The sequence below is a fragment of the Balaenoptera borealis genome (genome assembly GCF_965194805.1).
Source record: "Balaenoptera borealis genome assembly, chromosome: 6".
In the NCBI taxonomy this organism is placed as follows: domain Eukaryota; kingdom Metazoa; phylum Chordata; class Mammalia; order Artiodactyla; family Balaenopteridae; genus Balaenoptera; species Balaenoptera borealis.
This window is the reverse complement of record NC_138863.1, coordinates 39691604-39708220: the sequence shown is the minus strand read 5'-3', so window position 1 is coordinate 39708220 and position 16617 is coordinate 39691604.

The following is a 16617-nucleotide window of genomic DNA, read 5'->3' as shown; positions in this document are numbered from 1 at the left end:
ATTCAGAAAACCAAGGGACAAAACTGAACACTAAAAAAAGTTTCTTGTTCTAAGCCAATCAATTAGAAGGTCTGATTCGATTTGCCAAACACTTATGAAATGATGAAATGGAATAGGAAGTGAATGTAAAGTTTGGAAAGACAATAGACGATGGAAATAAATGTAGATAAATTTCCATATAATGTAAAATATGCGCATTAAAATATTTACAAAGCATGTGAATTTTTATAATGCTGACTTTAAAAGTGGAAGAATCAAAGATAATACAAACACACACTGTATAATACAAAAACTAAGATAAGGTATTTGTGTTTCCTCGGAACTAATATTGAATTTAGAAGATGTGTGACAGTTTTTCAATACCTGCCATATATATATATATATATATATATATATATATATATATATATATTCTGCTGGAATTGCTTTGTGCTCTTCAGATTTCTTTTTTTTTTTTTTTTTACTATGTTGCACCTTCAGATTAGCTGCACCAAGGGTACAATTTTAAAGATAAAAGAAAATTACTTACAGGCCCAGATAGATCAGTAGGCATTTCGGGTCAATGCCAACTGCAAAGTGTACAGGAGGTGTTTGCTCCCTGCAATGGAAGCTCTGACTCCAGGCTCTTGGAAGGCCTGAAGTGTGAATTAGCTCTGTGGATGCAAACCCTCCTTCAACTTGAAATATCCTCATCTCCCTAATATAGGAGGCTCATCCCAAGCTTAGATTTTTGAAAACTTCTCTCTTAGAAAATACATGATTTAGAAGGTTAAAACCTTAAGGAGAAATAGTGTTCAGGAAATAGAGGTCAGGCAGAGCCTTACAGAAGCCCTGAGGATTATTCTGCCATCCACAGAAGAAAGCAATGACGTGAGCACACTAAATAAACCTAATAATATCTGTGACACATCAATGATAATGGATATTTGTAGGGTTAATTTTTCTTACTGTACCTTACTGTGTGCTCAAAACTGTTCAAGGTCTCAATTCTACTGAGATTCAATGGGGTTGTCTTGTTCCAAATAATGTGAATCTTGAGTTTTGTTTTCCAGTTGGTGGTGGCTTGTTTTTGTATCTTTGGTGCTTGACCCCAATCCTCAAGTAGCTTTGTCATACAATAATTTTAAGAATTAAAAAAATTTTAAGTTCTAGATTGTCCTTATTTAACCTACTCCATATAGCCAAGTACCTATTTCTTAATCCTCTCTAAACCTTATGGTGATCTAGTCTTAAACTCTCTTGTAGCTTCACGCTGATTATTTCACTCAAGTCTCAATTGCCTCTTTCAGGACACCATCCAAATACTCCTCAGAGGCCTGGAATTTCTTCTGCCTCTTAGGTTTTCTTTCTTTTTGCTAATGTGCATCCTCTTCAACTCAGTTTTCTATTCCCAAACACCTTTTTCCTCTTTTTAAATTACCATAAACAAGAGTACTTTTCAGTTCTCAATGGCTAACACTGAAACGTTCAGGTTTCAGGAAATAGAATTGAGAAATAAAGCTGTTTGTCACAGAATTTCCCCTAAGCGAGCCTCAGATAGGAGAAGCAGTACCCATCAATAAGAAAATAGCCCACTGTTTGCTTGTGAAACTCAAATGATTGAGGTTTCAAGGACTGAAGGGCAGGTGTGTGAGAGGTGAGCCAGAGGCACAGGCCTCACTGGATACAGAGCCTGAAGGACAACATGGACAGAAATGTTCAGGCCACTTATCAGCAGGTCCCTGATTACTGCAATACTTGAGCAGACCAAGATGTATTGAATTCCTAAATTCACTGTTTAGGAATTCACTGTTTAAATTCCTAAATTTTAAACACCTCTATAGAGCTCTAAAATGAAATATTTTTCAGGCCTTGCAGTATTTAGTACCTGACACTAAAAGCCTTCCAAGAGAGCCAAGGTTAGCATTTCATTCTTTTTTTTTAATTATTTAATTTTATTTATTTATTTATTTATTTATATTTATTTATTTCATTTATTTTTGGCTGTGTTGGGTCTTCGTTTCTGTGCGAGGGCATTCTCTAGTTGCGGCAAGTGGGGGCCACTTTTCATCGCGGTGCGTGGGCCTCTCACTATCGCGGCCTCTCTGGTTGGGGAGCACAGGCTCCAGACGCGCAGGCTCAGTAGTTGTGGCTCACGGGCCTAGTTGCTCCGCGGCATGTGGGATCTTCCCAGACCAGGGTTCGAACCCATGTCCCCTGCATTAGCAGGAAGATTCTCAACCACTGCGCCACCAGGGAAGCCCCCTAATTTATTTATTTTTTTATACAGCAGGTTCTTATCAGTTATCTATTTTATACATATTAGTGTATATATGTCAATCCCAATCTCCCAATTCAACCCACCCCCCTTCCCCCCTTGGTGTGAGGTGATACCTCATTGTAGTTTTGATTTGCATTTCTCCAATAATTAGTGATGTTGAGTAGCTTTTCATGTGCCTCTTGGCAATCTGTATGTCTTCTTTGGAGAAATGTCTATTTAGGTCTTCTGCCCATTTTCTGATTGGGTTGTTTGTTTTTTGAATATTGAGCTGCATGAGCTGTTTATATATTTTGGAGATTAACCTTTGTCCATTGATTCATTTGCAAATATTTTCTCCCATTCTGAGGGTTGTCTTTTCATCTTGTTTATAGTTTCCTTTGCTGTGCAAAGGCTTTTAAGTTTCATTAGGTCCCATTTGTTTATTTTTGTTTTTATTTCCATTACTCTAGGAGGTGGGTCAAAAAGGATCTTGCTGTGATTTATGCCAAAGAGTGTTCTTCCTATGCTTTCTTCTGAGAGTTTTATAGTGTCCGGTCTTACATTTAGGTCTTTAATCCATTTTGAGTTTATTTTTGTGTATGGTGTTAGGAGTGTTCTAATTTCATTCTTTTACCTGTAGCTGTCCAGTTTTCCCAGCACCACTTATTGAAGAGACTGTCTTTTCTCCATTGTATATCCTTGCCTCCTTTGTCATAGATTAGTTGACCATAGGTGCATAGGTTTATCTCTGGGCTTTCTATCCTGCTCCATTGACCTCTATTTCTGCTTTTGTGCCAGTACCATATTGTCTTGATGACTGTAGCTTCGTAGTATAGTCTGAAGTCAGGGAGCCTGATTCCTCCAGCTCCATTTTTTTCCCTAAAGATTGCTTTGGCAATTTGGGGTCTTTTGTGTCTCCATACAAATTTTAAGATTTTTTGTTCTAGTTCTGTAAAAAATGCCATTGGTAATTTGATAGGGATTGCATTGAATCTGTAGATTGCTTTGGGTAGTAGAGTCATTTTCACAATATTGATTCTTCAAATCCAAGAACATGGTATATCTCTCCATCTGTTTGTGTCATCTTTGATTTCTTTCATCTGTGTCTTATAGTTTTCTGAGTACAGGTCTTTTACCTCCTTAGGTAGGTTTATTCCTAGGTATTTTATTCTTTTTGTTGCAATGGTAAATGGGATTGTTCCCTTAATTTCTCTTTCTGATCTTTTGTTGTTAGTGTATAGGAATGCAAGAGATTTCTGTGCATTCATTTTTTATCCTGCTACTTTACCAAATTCATTGATTAGCTCTAGTAGTTTTCTGGTAGCAGTTTTAGGATTATCTATGTATAGTATCATGTCACCTGCAAACAGTGACAGTTTTACTTCTTCTTTTCCGGTTTGTATTCCTTTTATTTCTTTTTCTTCTCTGATCGCTGTGGCTAGGACTTCCAAAACTATGTTGAATAATAGTAGCGAGTGTGGACATCCTTGTCTTGTTCCTGATACTAGAGGAAATGCTTTCAGTTTTTCACCATTGAGAATGATGTTTGCTGTGGGTTTGTCATATATCTCCTTTATTGTGTTGAGGCAGCTTTTTCTTATAATAAATTAAACATGAACCCTGGCCCAGAAATTAACTGTTTCTGGCTTATCATCGTTTTGGCCAAATGCTTTGATCTCTTAGTTACCAGACATTTCTAGATGTGCTAAATGAAGATTTGGAGTCTGGGGGCATGGGAGAAGTGCATTGCATTGCTTTTGACTGAAAATCTGGTTTGTATACAAATAAACCCAAATCTCGGAGCTGCTGTAACTAGTCAGATTCCAAGTTCTTCTCAAGGTGAAATAGCAACGTCCCAAAGTGTGTCATTGGTGGCATTTGTAAAGCTGTGAGGTGGGGTGCTCCATGTTGTAAAACATGACTCTAGACTTGTAACCGTACCCCTCATGTTAAAAAAAGGAAAGGTATGAAAAACTGAAAAGCCAAATCCAAACTACCATCCAAAGAAAAATGCTGATGCCAGGATTTTGGCAGGGTTTCTTTACTTGGCTACAATCATTTCAAGGGAAATGTAGTCTCTTTCCCCAATCTCATCTCTTCAAAGAAGCAAACTGAGGCAGAAGAATTAGCACTGATTTTCCTCCTGTTAGGACTCAAAGGGTAGGAGGGAGCTGTGTAATAAAGGAAATAGGATGAAACTCTTGTTTCTGTTTTCCAGAAGCTAATCTGAGGGTTGTCATGGTAACTCACCAGGGTATAAGACTATTGTCAGCTTCAGGGTACAATTTTGGGCTACATACTTAAAAGAGGACATCAAGTGCGTGCATTAAAAGAGTTAGAGAAAAATCTTTTAGACGTGGATCGAAACTGATTTCAGATTTTGGTTTGGACTTTTGAGACAGTGGGTGCCTTGGGAGAAAACAACAGAAATATCTTGCTATAAATGTCTTGCTAAATCTTGCTAAAAGTTTGGTGGGGTGAGAGGGGGAGCAAAAGAGAAGAAAAGATTCACACCAGGTAGTAGGACTAAAAGAAAGAATCTGAAAGTCAAAAACAGCTGGAGGCACTTGGTAATTTAAATATACACATTCTTATAAGAATCAAAGATACAAGAGGAATTGTGTTCTGCTTTTAGCTTCTCTGTTGTCATCTTGGTGTTACTTATGGAAGATTCCATTTCAGTGGATTTGATCCTATATTCTTTTCATTCTGAAATCATTGCTTTTATGTATTAATAACTTTATTCAGCTTTTCCCCTTTTCACAGAAAATCATAAATGAAACAAATTCTCTTTGCAGCAGATTCCCTTTGTTCATTTCAGAACAATTATTCCTGGTGAAGCTTTTTAACTATATGGAATTCTACAACTAAATTTTTATTTAATTTTTTGAGTATGGTAGTATCTAAGCCTGCCTCTTTGGTTTCTCAGATTCAAGTACCATATCCTTGGAGGAACAGGGCTCTGTACAAACCAGCACTGCCTTTCTGGAGCATTAGCTTTACTTGAAAATTTAGGGGAAAACAGATTATGGGATAGAATGCCAAATTCACAACAACATTTAAGACAAAACACAGAACTAGAAACAAATTTCCCTTTTGAGGCCGGACAGCTTTGCACAACCTGCACTTCCCACACCTGCCTTGTGATTCTCACTGTTAATACTTTTGGGAAAATTTTGAGAAGTCGCCATTCAAGCAGTCAGTCTCTTGGGGAAACCTGAGGACAAATCTAAACAGTGCAATGTGCCAGTAGCCCTAAATTACTATTTAATTATTTACACTTGGTTTGGGGCCTTGTGATTTGTCCTTTTATAGCAGTCACAAGGTGGAGTGTGGCTTAGTGTGACTTTAAGCCAGAGGTCAACAATCTACTCCCCAAATGCTGAATCAGGTCCCGCCACCTGTTTTTCTACAGTCCACAGGCTCAGAATGGTTTTTACATTTTTCCATGGTTAAAAAAAATCAAAAGAATATTTCATGATATGTGAAAGTTATATGAAATTCAAATTTCAGGCTTAAAGTTTTTATTGGAATACAGCCACATTCCTTCATTTATGCATTGTCTGGGGCTGCTTTCTTGCCATAAGGGCAGAGTTCAATAGGTGCCACAGAGACCATATGGCCCACAAAACCTACAATATTCACTATCTGGTCCTTTCAGAAAATCTTAGCGAACCCCTAATCTAAGTCATGATCTTTACCACTGCCAAGTTGCAGCCTGGGTTATCTAAACATAAAACATCAATCAAATTATATTAATATACTCCGCTAATGAGAGCTGTTCTGATAAGAGTTGCTTGTCCTGCTAAAGAAGCCTGGAAGTGCAGAGACCAGATTTCTCAATGGTAACCAAGAAGATAAGACACACAAAGAGAATACGAGAGATATTGTTACACTTCTAAGTAATCTCTTCCAAAGGAAATGAAAAACTTTACAGTGCTATTTGCTGTTAGGTTTCCTTTTTCATATCAGAAACCAAAATGCCTTAGTTTCAACCCCGTGGAAACGGTGGAGACACTCCCACTTGATCAGCGATTTTCTTTCTGAGGAATTAATGATCAGTGTGTGCAAGTTCAAACTCTGACCTTATTTGTCGAACTGTCTGAGGTTGAATGTGCTGGAAAAATGACAAAAGGAAGGAAGCATTTAGATATATGTCTTCTGAGACTTCATTCATCTTTGATTAGCTGAAGAAGCCATAAGAAAAGCTTTCTGGGCAGATAACCAGCTTGAAGAAAGATATTCTTTTGAATCAAAAATCTAGTTGTGATTTGTGATTCTATTTTAGCCAAGTCTCCTGTCTAACTCTAAAGTCTGGAGACTGTAGTACTTTTTCTTGGGTCTTAGCCAATCTTCTAAAAAAAACAGAACAATTGGATATACAATTGTATCATTGCCTTATCGGAGTGCTTCTCAATTTTCCTGCCCATGCACATACTGGGTGATGTTCATGTAGTGTGTGCTCAAGGTGATACATTATCCCAGGATCCGACTCATGCAAACACTTGTTTCACACTCAGGCTTATAGAATACAAGAGAGTATATGGAAAGTTATCAATCCACTCATGTATATTTTAAATAAATCTCAGTACATTTATGCCAGTTTTAGGACTTGTGAACAGCAAATTAGTTGAGACACATCTCACACAAATGAGTCACAAGACCTCAGTTGAATGAGAACTATTTAACCTAGGCAATATACCCAAAACACTGGATGCCTTGGCCCTTTAGCCTCGGGAGAGCATTCTCAGGGCAGCAACCTGGGTAACAGTGGAGCTGGTCTCAGCATCGGTGTCACGGTACTTGTGTGAGATGAGGCTCCTGGAAGTCGAGCTTGAACCGTCTCGTACAGCCCACATTTGGCTCCACCCCTGGCACACCTTGCCTCTTTCGAATTCGTTGCCCGTCAGTGCAGTGGGCTGCTCAGTCCTACTGGACTCAGGTACAGATAAGGGCTCAACCCTCATCTCTATGCCATTCCCCACAAGCTGCCAAAGGTTCTCCGAATCCTCACAAACTGCTAGGAGAAAGGTTTTGTGGCATCAGGATTACTTATTTCTGTGCATGCTCTCCAGAATTTTCAAGAATGGTCTCATTTTCGTTAGATATAAAGGACGCTCTTCAAGGTCATACCTTCTCAGAATCTTTGCCTTTAAGTATTTAGGACAGCAGGTACTTCAGGAATGAGCAGCCTCCAAAATTATTCGGTGTGAAAAAAAATCATTTCGCACATCGTGCCTTCCTTTAATGAGTTTAAGAAATAGAGGGGAAAGTTCTGGTACAGTGAATTTAGGTTAAAAGGATTCCTAGTTTTAAGGAGAAAATGAAACATCTTCAGTCAATACACTGGCTTTTAGATTTCCTGTTTCCTTTTTTTTTTTTTTTTTGGACTTTAAATATATTTATTTATTTTGGCTGTGTTGGGTCTTCGTTTCTGTGCGAGGGCTTTCTCCAGCTGCGGCAAGTGGGGGCTACTCTTCATCGCGGTGTGCGGGCCTCTCACTATCGCGGCCTCTCTTGTTGCGGAGCACAGGCTCCAGATGCGCAGGCTCAGTAGTTGTGGCTCACGGGCCTAGCCGCTCCGCGGCATGTGGGATCTTCCCGGACCGGGACACGAACCCGTGTCCCCTGCATTGGCAGGTGGACTCCCAACCACTGCGCCACCAGGGAAGCCCTCCTGTTTCCTTTTACAGCAGCCTATGGCTTCATCAGTCGTGAGTAGCAGAACTGATCCAGCAGATTAGCGGGGGAGTGCCAGGCAGCAGTAATGTGGCACAAGGCAAGTTAGGATAATTGTGAATCTGCGGGGAATCTTCATTCCTTAGAGAGTTGCGGGTCTAATTGCCGAAAACAGGGACACATCCCTAGTCCTGAAGTGGAAGAAACAAAGTCTTCTGAATATGAATATGGTGCCTGCAGTGTGTTCTGCAGAAGCAAGAAGTCTGCTCTGAATATAATAAGGCTTGTGGTAAAATCCAAGATTTAATTCATATCAGATCTCTAGATAATATATTCATACAGTATACAACTTAATTTCTGGAAATGGCCTACACTACTTGGCGGCCACGGACTCGACACTAAGGCTGCCCACAGAGCCCTGTGCATCTGGTTTGACTTTTCTACTTGTGCCCCCTGATCAAGAGATAAAGCTTTTTCTTTCTAGAAACAAACAGTTCTTCCTTTCTGACTTTGAACAATATCCTTTCTCTTTATTTTTTCTTTTTATTGTCTTAAATGCTTTATGACAAAGTCATTTTTTCCTCATTTTTCATTTCTTGTTTGCTTTTCCCATTTTACTTAGTAATTGTGTTACTTCAATTTAAACTATGAATATGCTGATGTTTTCAAACATCCTCTTTCAAAAGAAGAGATAGTGTTTGATAGATTTTCCTAGTGTCAGAAATCAATTTGGCAATATGTTGAAAAAAAAATGTACCATGGATTAGACTGGATTTTTCATGTCATTCTTATAGTTTCTATTTTTTACAGCTTTATTGAAGTACAAACTACATACAATAAAATCCAATAATTTTAAGTGTATATTTAGAAGAGTTTTGATAAATGTATAAAGCTCTGTAACCACTACCAAAATCGACATAGAGAACACTTTCATCACCCCAAAGACTTCCTTCCTGGCCCTCTGCAGTAAATCCTCTTTTCCTACTCCCTCCCCCAGCCCCTGAAGGGCCACTCATCTCCCTGTCACTACAGTCTGCCTTTTTAGAATTTTGTATAAATTGAATTATATTGCATTATGCTATTGTCTCCAGCTTCCTTCACTCAGCTTAATGCTTTTGAGATTTGTCCACGTCCAGTAGCTTGTTCCTTTTTATCGTTACATTTTATCGTTACATATTGTTACATGTATCAGTAGTTTATCCCTTTGGTGAAATAGTTTTCCACTGTATGGGTCTACCACAGTTTGTTTATCAGTTTACCAATTGATGGGCATTTGGATTGTTTTCGATTTGGGGCTATTACAAAGAAGTTTCTACGAACATTCCCATACAAGTCTTTGCGTGAATACAAGTTTTTGTTTCCCTTGGATAGATACCTATGAGTGAGATTACTGGGTCATATGGTAAATAAATGTATGTTTAACTTTTTAAGGAACTTCAATTTTCCAAAGTGGCTCTACCATTTTGCATCTCCCTAGCAACATATAAGAGTTGTGGTTATTCTACATAATTACCAAAACTTGGAATTAGCAATCTTTTTTACTTGAGTCATTATAGTGGTAATTTATGTGATTTTAATATGCATTTCCCTAATGAATAATGATGTTTACTTTATCTGAAATGACCTTTGGATTCATTGATTTTTCTCTTTCTGTTGTCCATTTTCTGATTCACTGATTTCTACTTTTATCTTTTTTCTTCCTTCTGTTTACCTTGGTTTAATGTGGGCTTCTCCTTAATTCTTAATTTGATTGCTTAATGTGAAAGCTTTAGATCTTTCTTCTCTTCTATATAAACATTTAGCATTATAAATTTTTCACCAAACACTGCTTTAGCTGCATCACATAAATTTTGCTGTGTTGTGTTTTTATTTTTACTCACCTCAAAGTATTTTCTTTTTACCATGTGTTATTTAGAAGTACATTGCTTAATCCAGATATTTGAGGATTTTCCATGTATCTAGAAAATTGATTCTTATTTCCTTCCATTATAGTCACAGTCATATGTTTTTATTTTCAATTCTTTTAAATTTATTGAGATTTATTTAAGGCCCAAATCTGATGCATTTTCTTGAATGTTCCACATACAGTGAAAAAAAAACCTGTGAGTTCTGCTCTTTCTAGGTGGAGTGCTCTATATATATCAATTAGGTCAAGTTGGTGATAGCACTGATAGATTTTGTTTACTACTGCATCCCAAGTACCTAGAGCTGTCGGTTCTCTAAACATATTTGTTGTATGAATGAATAAACAAGTGAATACATGATCTATATCATGACTATAATTATTACTTTTATCCTCCACTCAGAACTCTAAATATGGGCCTGGCTGAAGAATAATCTCAAATCTTAACTAGTGCCTCAATCTCACTGGCATCCAAACAATCTCATATGAGAAGTAAGTTGAAAGGCCATTCAGATCTCATTTTCTCCCTTTTATGTCATTTCTAAATCTATCACCGGAGGGTTTACTGCATATCCCTGGTTATTTAAACTTCAAGAGATTGCTGATCATTTCTTTCTAGATGTAAATTACCTTTCAATAATGTTCTGAAAGGAAACATCCAGAGGAAAAGACATTAAGTATATATATTTAAGGAGAGTCAGCACATATTTGATTTCAGGCTGGACTGCTGAGGATGGTGGGGGGGGGGGGGTGGCAGAAGGAAGGGAGGTAATGGCACTGAAATTTTTATATCATAAGTACATTCTTTAGAGATTGCAAATTTTTTAAAAATTAATTAATTAATTAATTTTATTTTTGGCTGTGTTGGGTCTTCGTTGCTGCGCGCGAGCCTTCTCTATTTGCAACGAGCAGGGGCCAGTCTTGTTGCGGTGCGCAGGCTTCTCACTGCGGTGGCTTCTCTTGTTGTGGAGCACGGGCTCTAGGCATGTGGGCTTCAGTAGTTGTGGCTCATGGGCTCTAGAGCACAGGCTTAGTAGTTGTGGCGCACGGGCTTAGTTGCTCTGCGGCATGTGGGATCTTCCTGGACCAGTGCTCAAACCCGTGTACCCTGCATTTGGCAGGCGGATTCTTAACCACTGCACCACCTGGGAAGTCCTGATTGCAAATTTTTTATTGTACTCTTTCTTTACAAAGCTTTTCTTTCTTTGCCTGACCCTTTTAAAAGAGATATTAGTCATGTTTGTGGTCCAGGAATAAAAAATGTAGTACTTGCAATCAAGATGATCAGTCTTTTTAGAGTAGCCTCACCATTCTCCCCAAAAGTTATATTTCATATTTATTTCTTTTCAAAATTCAGGCCAATCAACATTAATTTTATTTTGAAACTTTTACAACATCCTTGAAATTACTGTAGATATACTAGATGCCAGAAAACCAAGATTTCTGATTGGAATTGTAACTGCTTTGTCATTGTGAAGCCTATTAACTAGAGTTATAATTTGTCTAGTCTCCAAAAGTGGTGGGAGAGTTATATTTTTCTAAATTAATGCATCTAAATTAATCCACATAAAATTTGTGCATTATTAATGTCCAGCTTGGCTTTCTGTCATTTCAATTCTCTAAGAGACTAGTACCTTTTTCTTCCTTTTCTTTTTTGACTCCCTCCAAGGAAACCTTGATAGAAATCAAGTCTGGCCAGTTTTGTTAGTTCTTGCCTTAAGTTTAAGTACTATCTTTAAAATCATAGAGTCCTGCTTGGTAGTCTGAGGTATTGCTAATTAGGCCAAAACATGTCTTAGCCTGAGAATTCATCTGCATAATTTTAAGTTTTAACATGTAAGAAAGCTAGCCAAGAGAATACTATGTGTGGGTTTTTCTTTTTTTTTTTTTTTTTTGGTTAAACCTGTTGAAACTAATTTAACACAATTCTTTGTAAAAACTTTCCTCTACCTCCCTGAAATAGTTTAACTAGATACTGCTGTAAGTGTGCAAACATTAACTTGACATTCTCTTGTATTTAGCTCATGGTCTCCTACACTTTCCCCCTCACTATTTCTTTTTTATTACTCCCACAGGTTACTACGACCCAAAAGGGATTCTTTGTGGCTTGTTTTTTTAGGTAGTCAGGAAGAAAGATTCTGCTCTGGCATGAAGGAGAATTATTCCAAATCCAAAAAGAACTGCTCTGTTCTGAGAGCCTGAGAGGGAGGCCATTAGTCACAGCTCTGGGGACCGACACTGCCCCACTGAGGAAGAAGTGGGTTGTGCGGGGACTTAGGCAACAGGGGCCCAAACTACCATTCCCCAGGCTGCCACGGCACCCAGTGTTCCACTCAGCTAGAAAGCCAGCACGGACCCTGATCCCTCTGATGCCAAGAGGAGGAAATACATGCTTCCTCTGAAAAGTGGGTTATAAATCATGGTGCAAGTCTAGAGTAACATGGGTCCTCTATGTCACTTATACTTAGGAATTCAGTTGGGACGTTCTGGGATGGTACCTTGAGTACCTAGTGCCAGCCTGCTCTTGAAAAACCTTTCACTTTTTTTTTTTAATTAATTAATTAATTTATTTATTTTTGGCTGTGTTGGGTCTTCGTTTCCGTGCGAGGGCTCTCTCTAGTTGCGGCGAGCGGGGGCCACTCTTCATCGCGGTGCGCGGGCCTCTCACTGTTGCGGCCTCTCTTGTTGCGGGGCACAGGCTCCAGACGCGCAGGCTCAGTAGTTGTGGCTCACGGGCCCATTCGCTCCGTGGCATGTGGGATCTTCCCAGACCAGGGCTCGAACCCGTGTCCCCTGCATTGGCAGGCGGATTCTCAACCACTGCGCCACCAGGGAAGCCCCAAACCTTTCACTTTTGAGTGTGCTTTCATTTTGAGGCTGCACAGGGCCACTGACTCGTTCTGGCTTTAAGTGGAAAAGGCAGCCCTTCCTAAAAGGCAGGTGAAGGCAGCCCTGTGCAGGGCACTCTGCTCGCCTAGTGTCCTTATGTAGTAACAGGCTGCACGAGTGTATGTGGCTGCTCTAGGGTTATTCTTGGCAGGAAATGGTCTGTCCTGGATGTCTCTTGAGATCGTCTCTGAATTGTGATAGTCAGCAATTACAGGGAAGTTGCAGGACAGATAAGTCTGGCAATTATCACAAGCGCCTCAGAGAAAGGCCATAATGTGTGGAAACCACGTCTGCTCTTTCTTTGGCCTCTTAGCTTAAATTTCCCTTCCTCAGAGAGGTCTTCCTCTATCAACACATCTAAAGTAGAGTCTCATGTTTTTTCTTCTTACAAGTGACAGTTACTGGATTTGTGTGTTTGTCTTATTACCTATGTTTTCAACTCTCTCTATGAGGTGTTCACAAATATACCCCCAACACAAAGCTACTACTTGACACAGAGTTGGCATTTAATAAATACTCCTTGAATGAAGAAATGTCTTTGGCAACCTCTGACAGTGGCAAAGATGGGAGGTATGAAGGTGATCTAAAAGAACAAGAGGACAGAGAGTGAACAGCAGCTCTTTATTTTTACACCAAAACTGTTTTTTTTTTTTCTCTTGTGCAGATTTGTTTATTCAGATTTTTTTTTAACATCTTTATTGGAGTATAATTGCTTTACAATGGTATGTTAACTTCTGCTTTATAACAAAGTGAATTAGCTATACATATACATATACCCCCATATCTCTTCCTTCTTGCGTTTCCCTCCCTCCCACCCTCCCTATCCCACCCCTCTAGGTGGTCACAAAGCACTGAGCTGATCTCCCTGTGCTATGCGGCTGCTTCCCACTAGCTATCTATTTTACACTTGGTAGTGTATATATGTCCATGCCACTCTCTCACTTAGTCCCAGCTTACCCTTACCACTCCCTGTGTCCTCAAGTCCATTCTCTAGTAGGTCTGTGTCTTTATTCCCATCCTGCCCCTAGGTTCTTCAGGACCATTTTTTTTTTTTTTTTTAGATTCCATATATGTATGTTAGCATACAGTATTTCTTTTCCTCTTTCTGACTTACTTCACTCTGTATGACAGAGTCTAGGTCCATCCACCTCACTACAAATAACTCAATTTCGTTTCTTTTTATGGCTGAGTAATATTCCATTGTATATATGTGCCACAGCTTCTTTACCATTCATCTGTCGATGGACACTTAGGTTGCTTCCATGTCCTGGCTATTGTAAATAGTGCTGCAGTGAACATTGTGGTACATGACTCTTTTTGAATTATGGTTTTCTCAGGGTATATGTCCAGTAGTGGGATTGCTGGGTCGTATGGTAGTTCTATTTTTAGTTTTTTAAGGAACCTCCATACTGTTCTCCATAGTGGCTGTATCAGTTTACATTCCCACCAACAGTGCAAGAGTGTTCCCTTTTCTCCACACCCTCTCCAGCATTTATTGTTTGTAGATTTTTTTGATGATAGCCATTCTGACCGGTGTGAGGTGATAGCTCATTTGCATGAACAGCAGCTCTTGATCAGAGGGATACAATCTATTGGATATCCTGTACTACAGGGGCTTTTCTTGACTCTGCTACCTTTTTACAGATAAGAGATTCTGAGCAGCTGATGTTTCATTGTTTGTTTTTAGCTGACATCCACTGAGAATGCTAGGCTCTGTGCTCAGTGTTTTATTTACATATATTGTATCATCCGACCTGCACAACAAGTACCTTATAAAGAAGGTATATTTATTATTCCATTTTACACATAAGTAAACTGAGACTTGGATGTTGGGAAGGTGGCGGTGGCTACATAACTAACATAATAAATGACAATATCAGGAGCCGAACCCAGGTCTATCCGATCCCAATTATCAAACTCTTAAACATTATTAAACATGCTTTTACCTTGAACACAGTGAGATGGAGCAAGAAATGCAAAATGCAAGGATCTATTAGAAACTCTCTTAGCCTGGGTCTAATGGCCCAGTCTACATTTGGTCTTTCCAGACGGTGGAAGATTTCCAGTTCTGCCTGTGTCCTAATCTAGCAAAATCACAGCCTCCACAGCCATTTTCTTGTTTTGCTTCCTTGTTGGTGCTTACTCACCACACTATGGGGGGAGCTATCTACCACGTGGTATCCAGATGCAAGGTTTTCTCACCCTCAACAAGGCACGAGGGGTGTGGTTAGTTTAACAACAAACAATGCTCAGTGTCTGGTCAGATGTTTTTCCTAAAATTTTAATGATCCCTTAAAATTGCAACCTTCTTTGCCTTTCAGTTTTGAAACTGCTGCTGTGGTGGCCCAGGGCCCTTGGCAGTCTGGAAATGTCAACCACTCCCGTAGGGCATAGGCAACTCCTCCTTGAACCTAATGTCAGAAATGTTTACTAAATTTTCTCATTCTAAATTATCAAAAAGTTTTTCACAGCCAATTTCATACATATCTGTGCTTCATATTTACTTGCCGGGTAGAACATTACGATAATTATTTAAGATATATACAGTAAGTCCCCTACATACAAACAAGTTCTGTTCCAAGAGCACGTTTGTAAGACCAATTTGCTCGTAAGTCCAACAAAGTTAGCCGAGGTACCCAACTAACGCAATCGGTTATATAGTACTGTACTGTAATAGGTTTATAATACTTTTCAAACAAATAATACATAAAAAGCAAACACAAAAAATAAAGAAAACATGTTAATCTCACAGTACAGTACCTTGAAAAGTACAGTAGTACAGTACAACAGCTGGCACACAGAGGCTGGCATCGAGTGAACAGGCAAGAAGAGTTACTGACTGGAGGAGGGAGTGGGAGATGCTAGAGCTGAAGGATCGTCAGCAATAGGAGACGGAGGGCAAGCTGCAATTTCACTCACGCCTGACGACGATGGCACAGGTTCTGCTTCCTTGCTGGATTCGATTCTATCTACGCTCTTGAAAAAATGATCCAGTGATATCTGGGTAGTAGCTCATTTTTTCTCATCATAGATGAGATTCTTTTTTTAGATTCTTTTTTTTTAAAATTTTTTGGCTGCGCAGCATGTGGGATCTTAGTTCCCCAACCAGGGATTGAGCCCATGCCCCTTGCATTGGAAGCGCGGAGTCTTAACCACTGGACTGCCAGGGAAGTCCTGGATTGCATTCTGAACAGCTGCTGCAACCTTTCTGTACCATTCTACTTTAGGGTCACGTGCCTCAAAAACTAACAGTGCCTCCTCAGATAAAGAAAATCCCCTTGCCATTTCCTGCGTTGTGAATCTCTTCAGATCTTCAGTTACTTCTTCCTCTTGTCTCTCTCGTCCTTTCTCTGGGCCTCCAATTCCATCAGGTCTTCATTAGTAAGCTCCTCGTGTTGCACAGCAAGGAGTTCAATGAAGTCGTCCTCTTGCAGATCTAGCTTGAAATAAAGATACTGTACTCTGTACAGTACTGTACAGTAAAGTACAAAAAAGCACAACTACTTGTAGAGGATGCATGCACATGACAATGTATGCCAGAGACGTGAACTAACTTACATGATTGGACATGTGAATGCACGTTCGCATCTTTGAAAGTTTGCAACTTGAAGGTTTGTATGCAGGGGACTTACTGTATAACATTTCAATATATGCAGATTGCACTATAACTTTTAAAATTCATTACTCATTCAAACATGTGTGAAGGCCTAGGTGACAGGGAAGAAATAAAGGTAAGTCAGTCGACACCAAGGGGTTAAAAATCTAATTGTGATTATTTAAAACAAGACCCAGATATAATGGAATATTTTGATCTTCTGTTTCAAATCCTAATACCCAGCTTCCCTTCATTAACCAATCTGACACACAGACCTCCTACCCACAGGACCTGAGCTTCTATTCCTCTGTG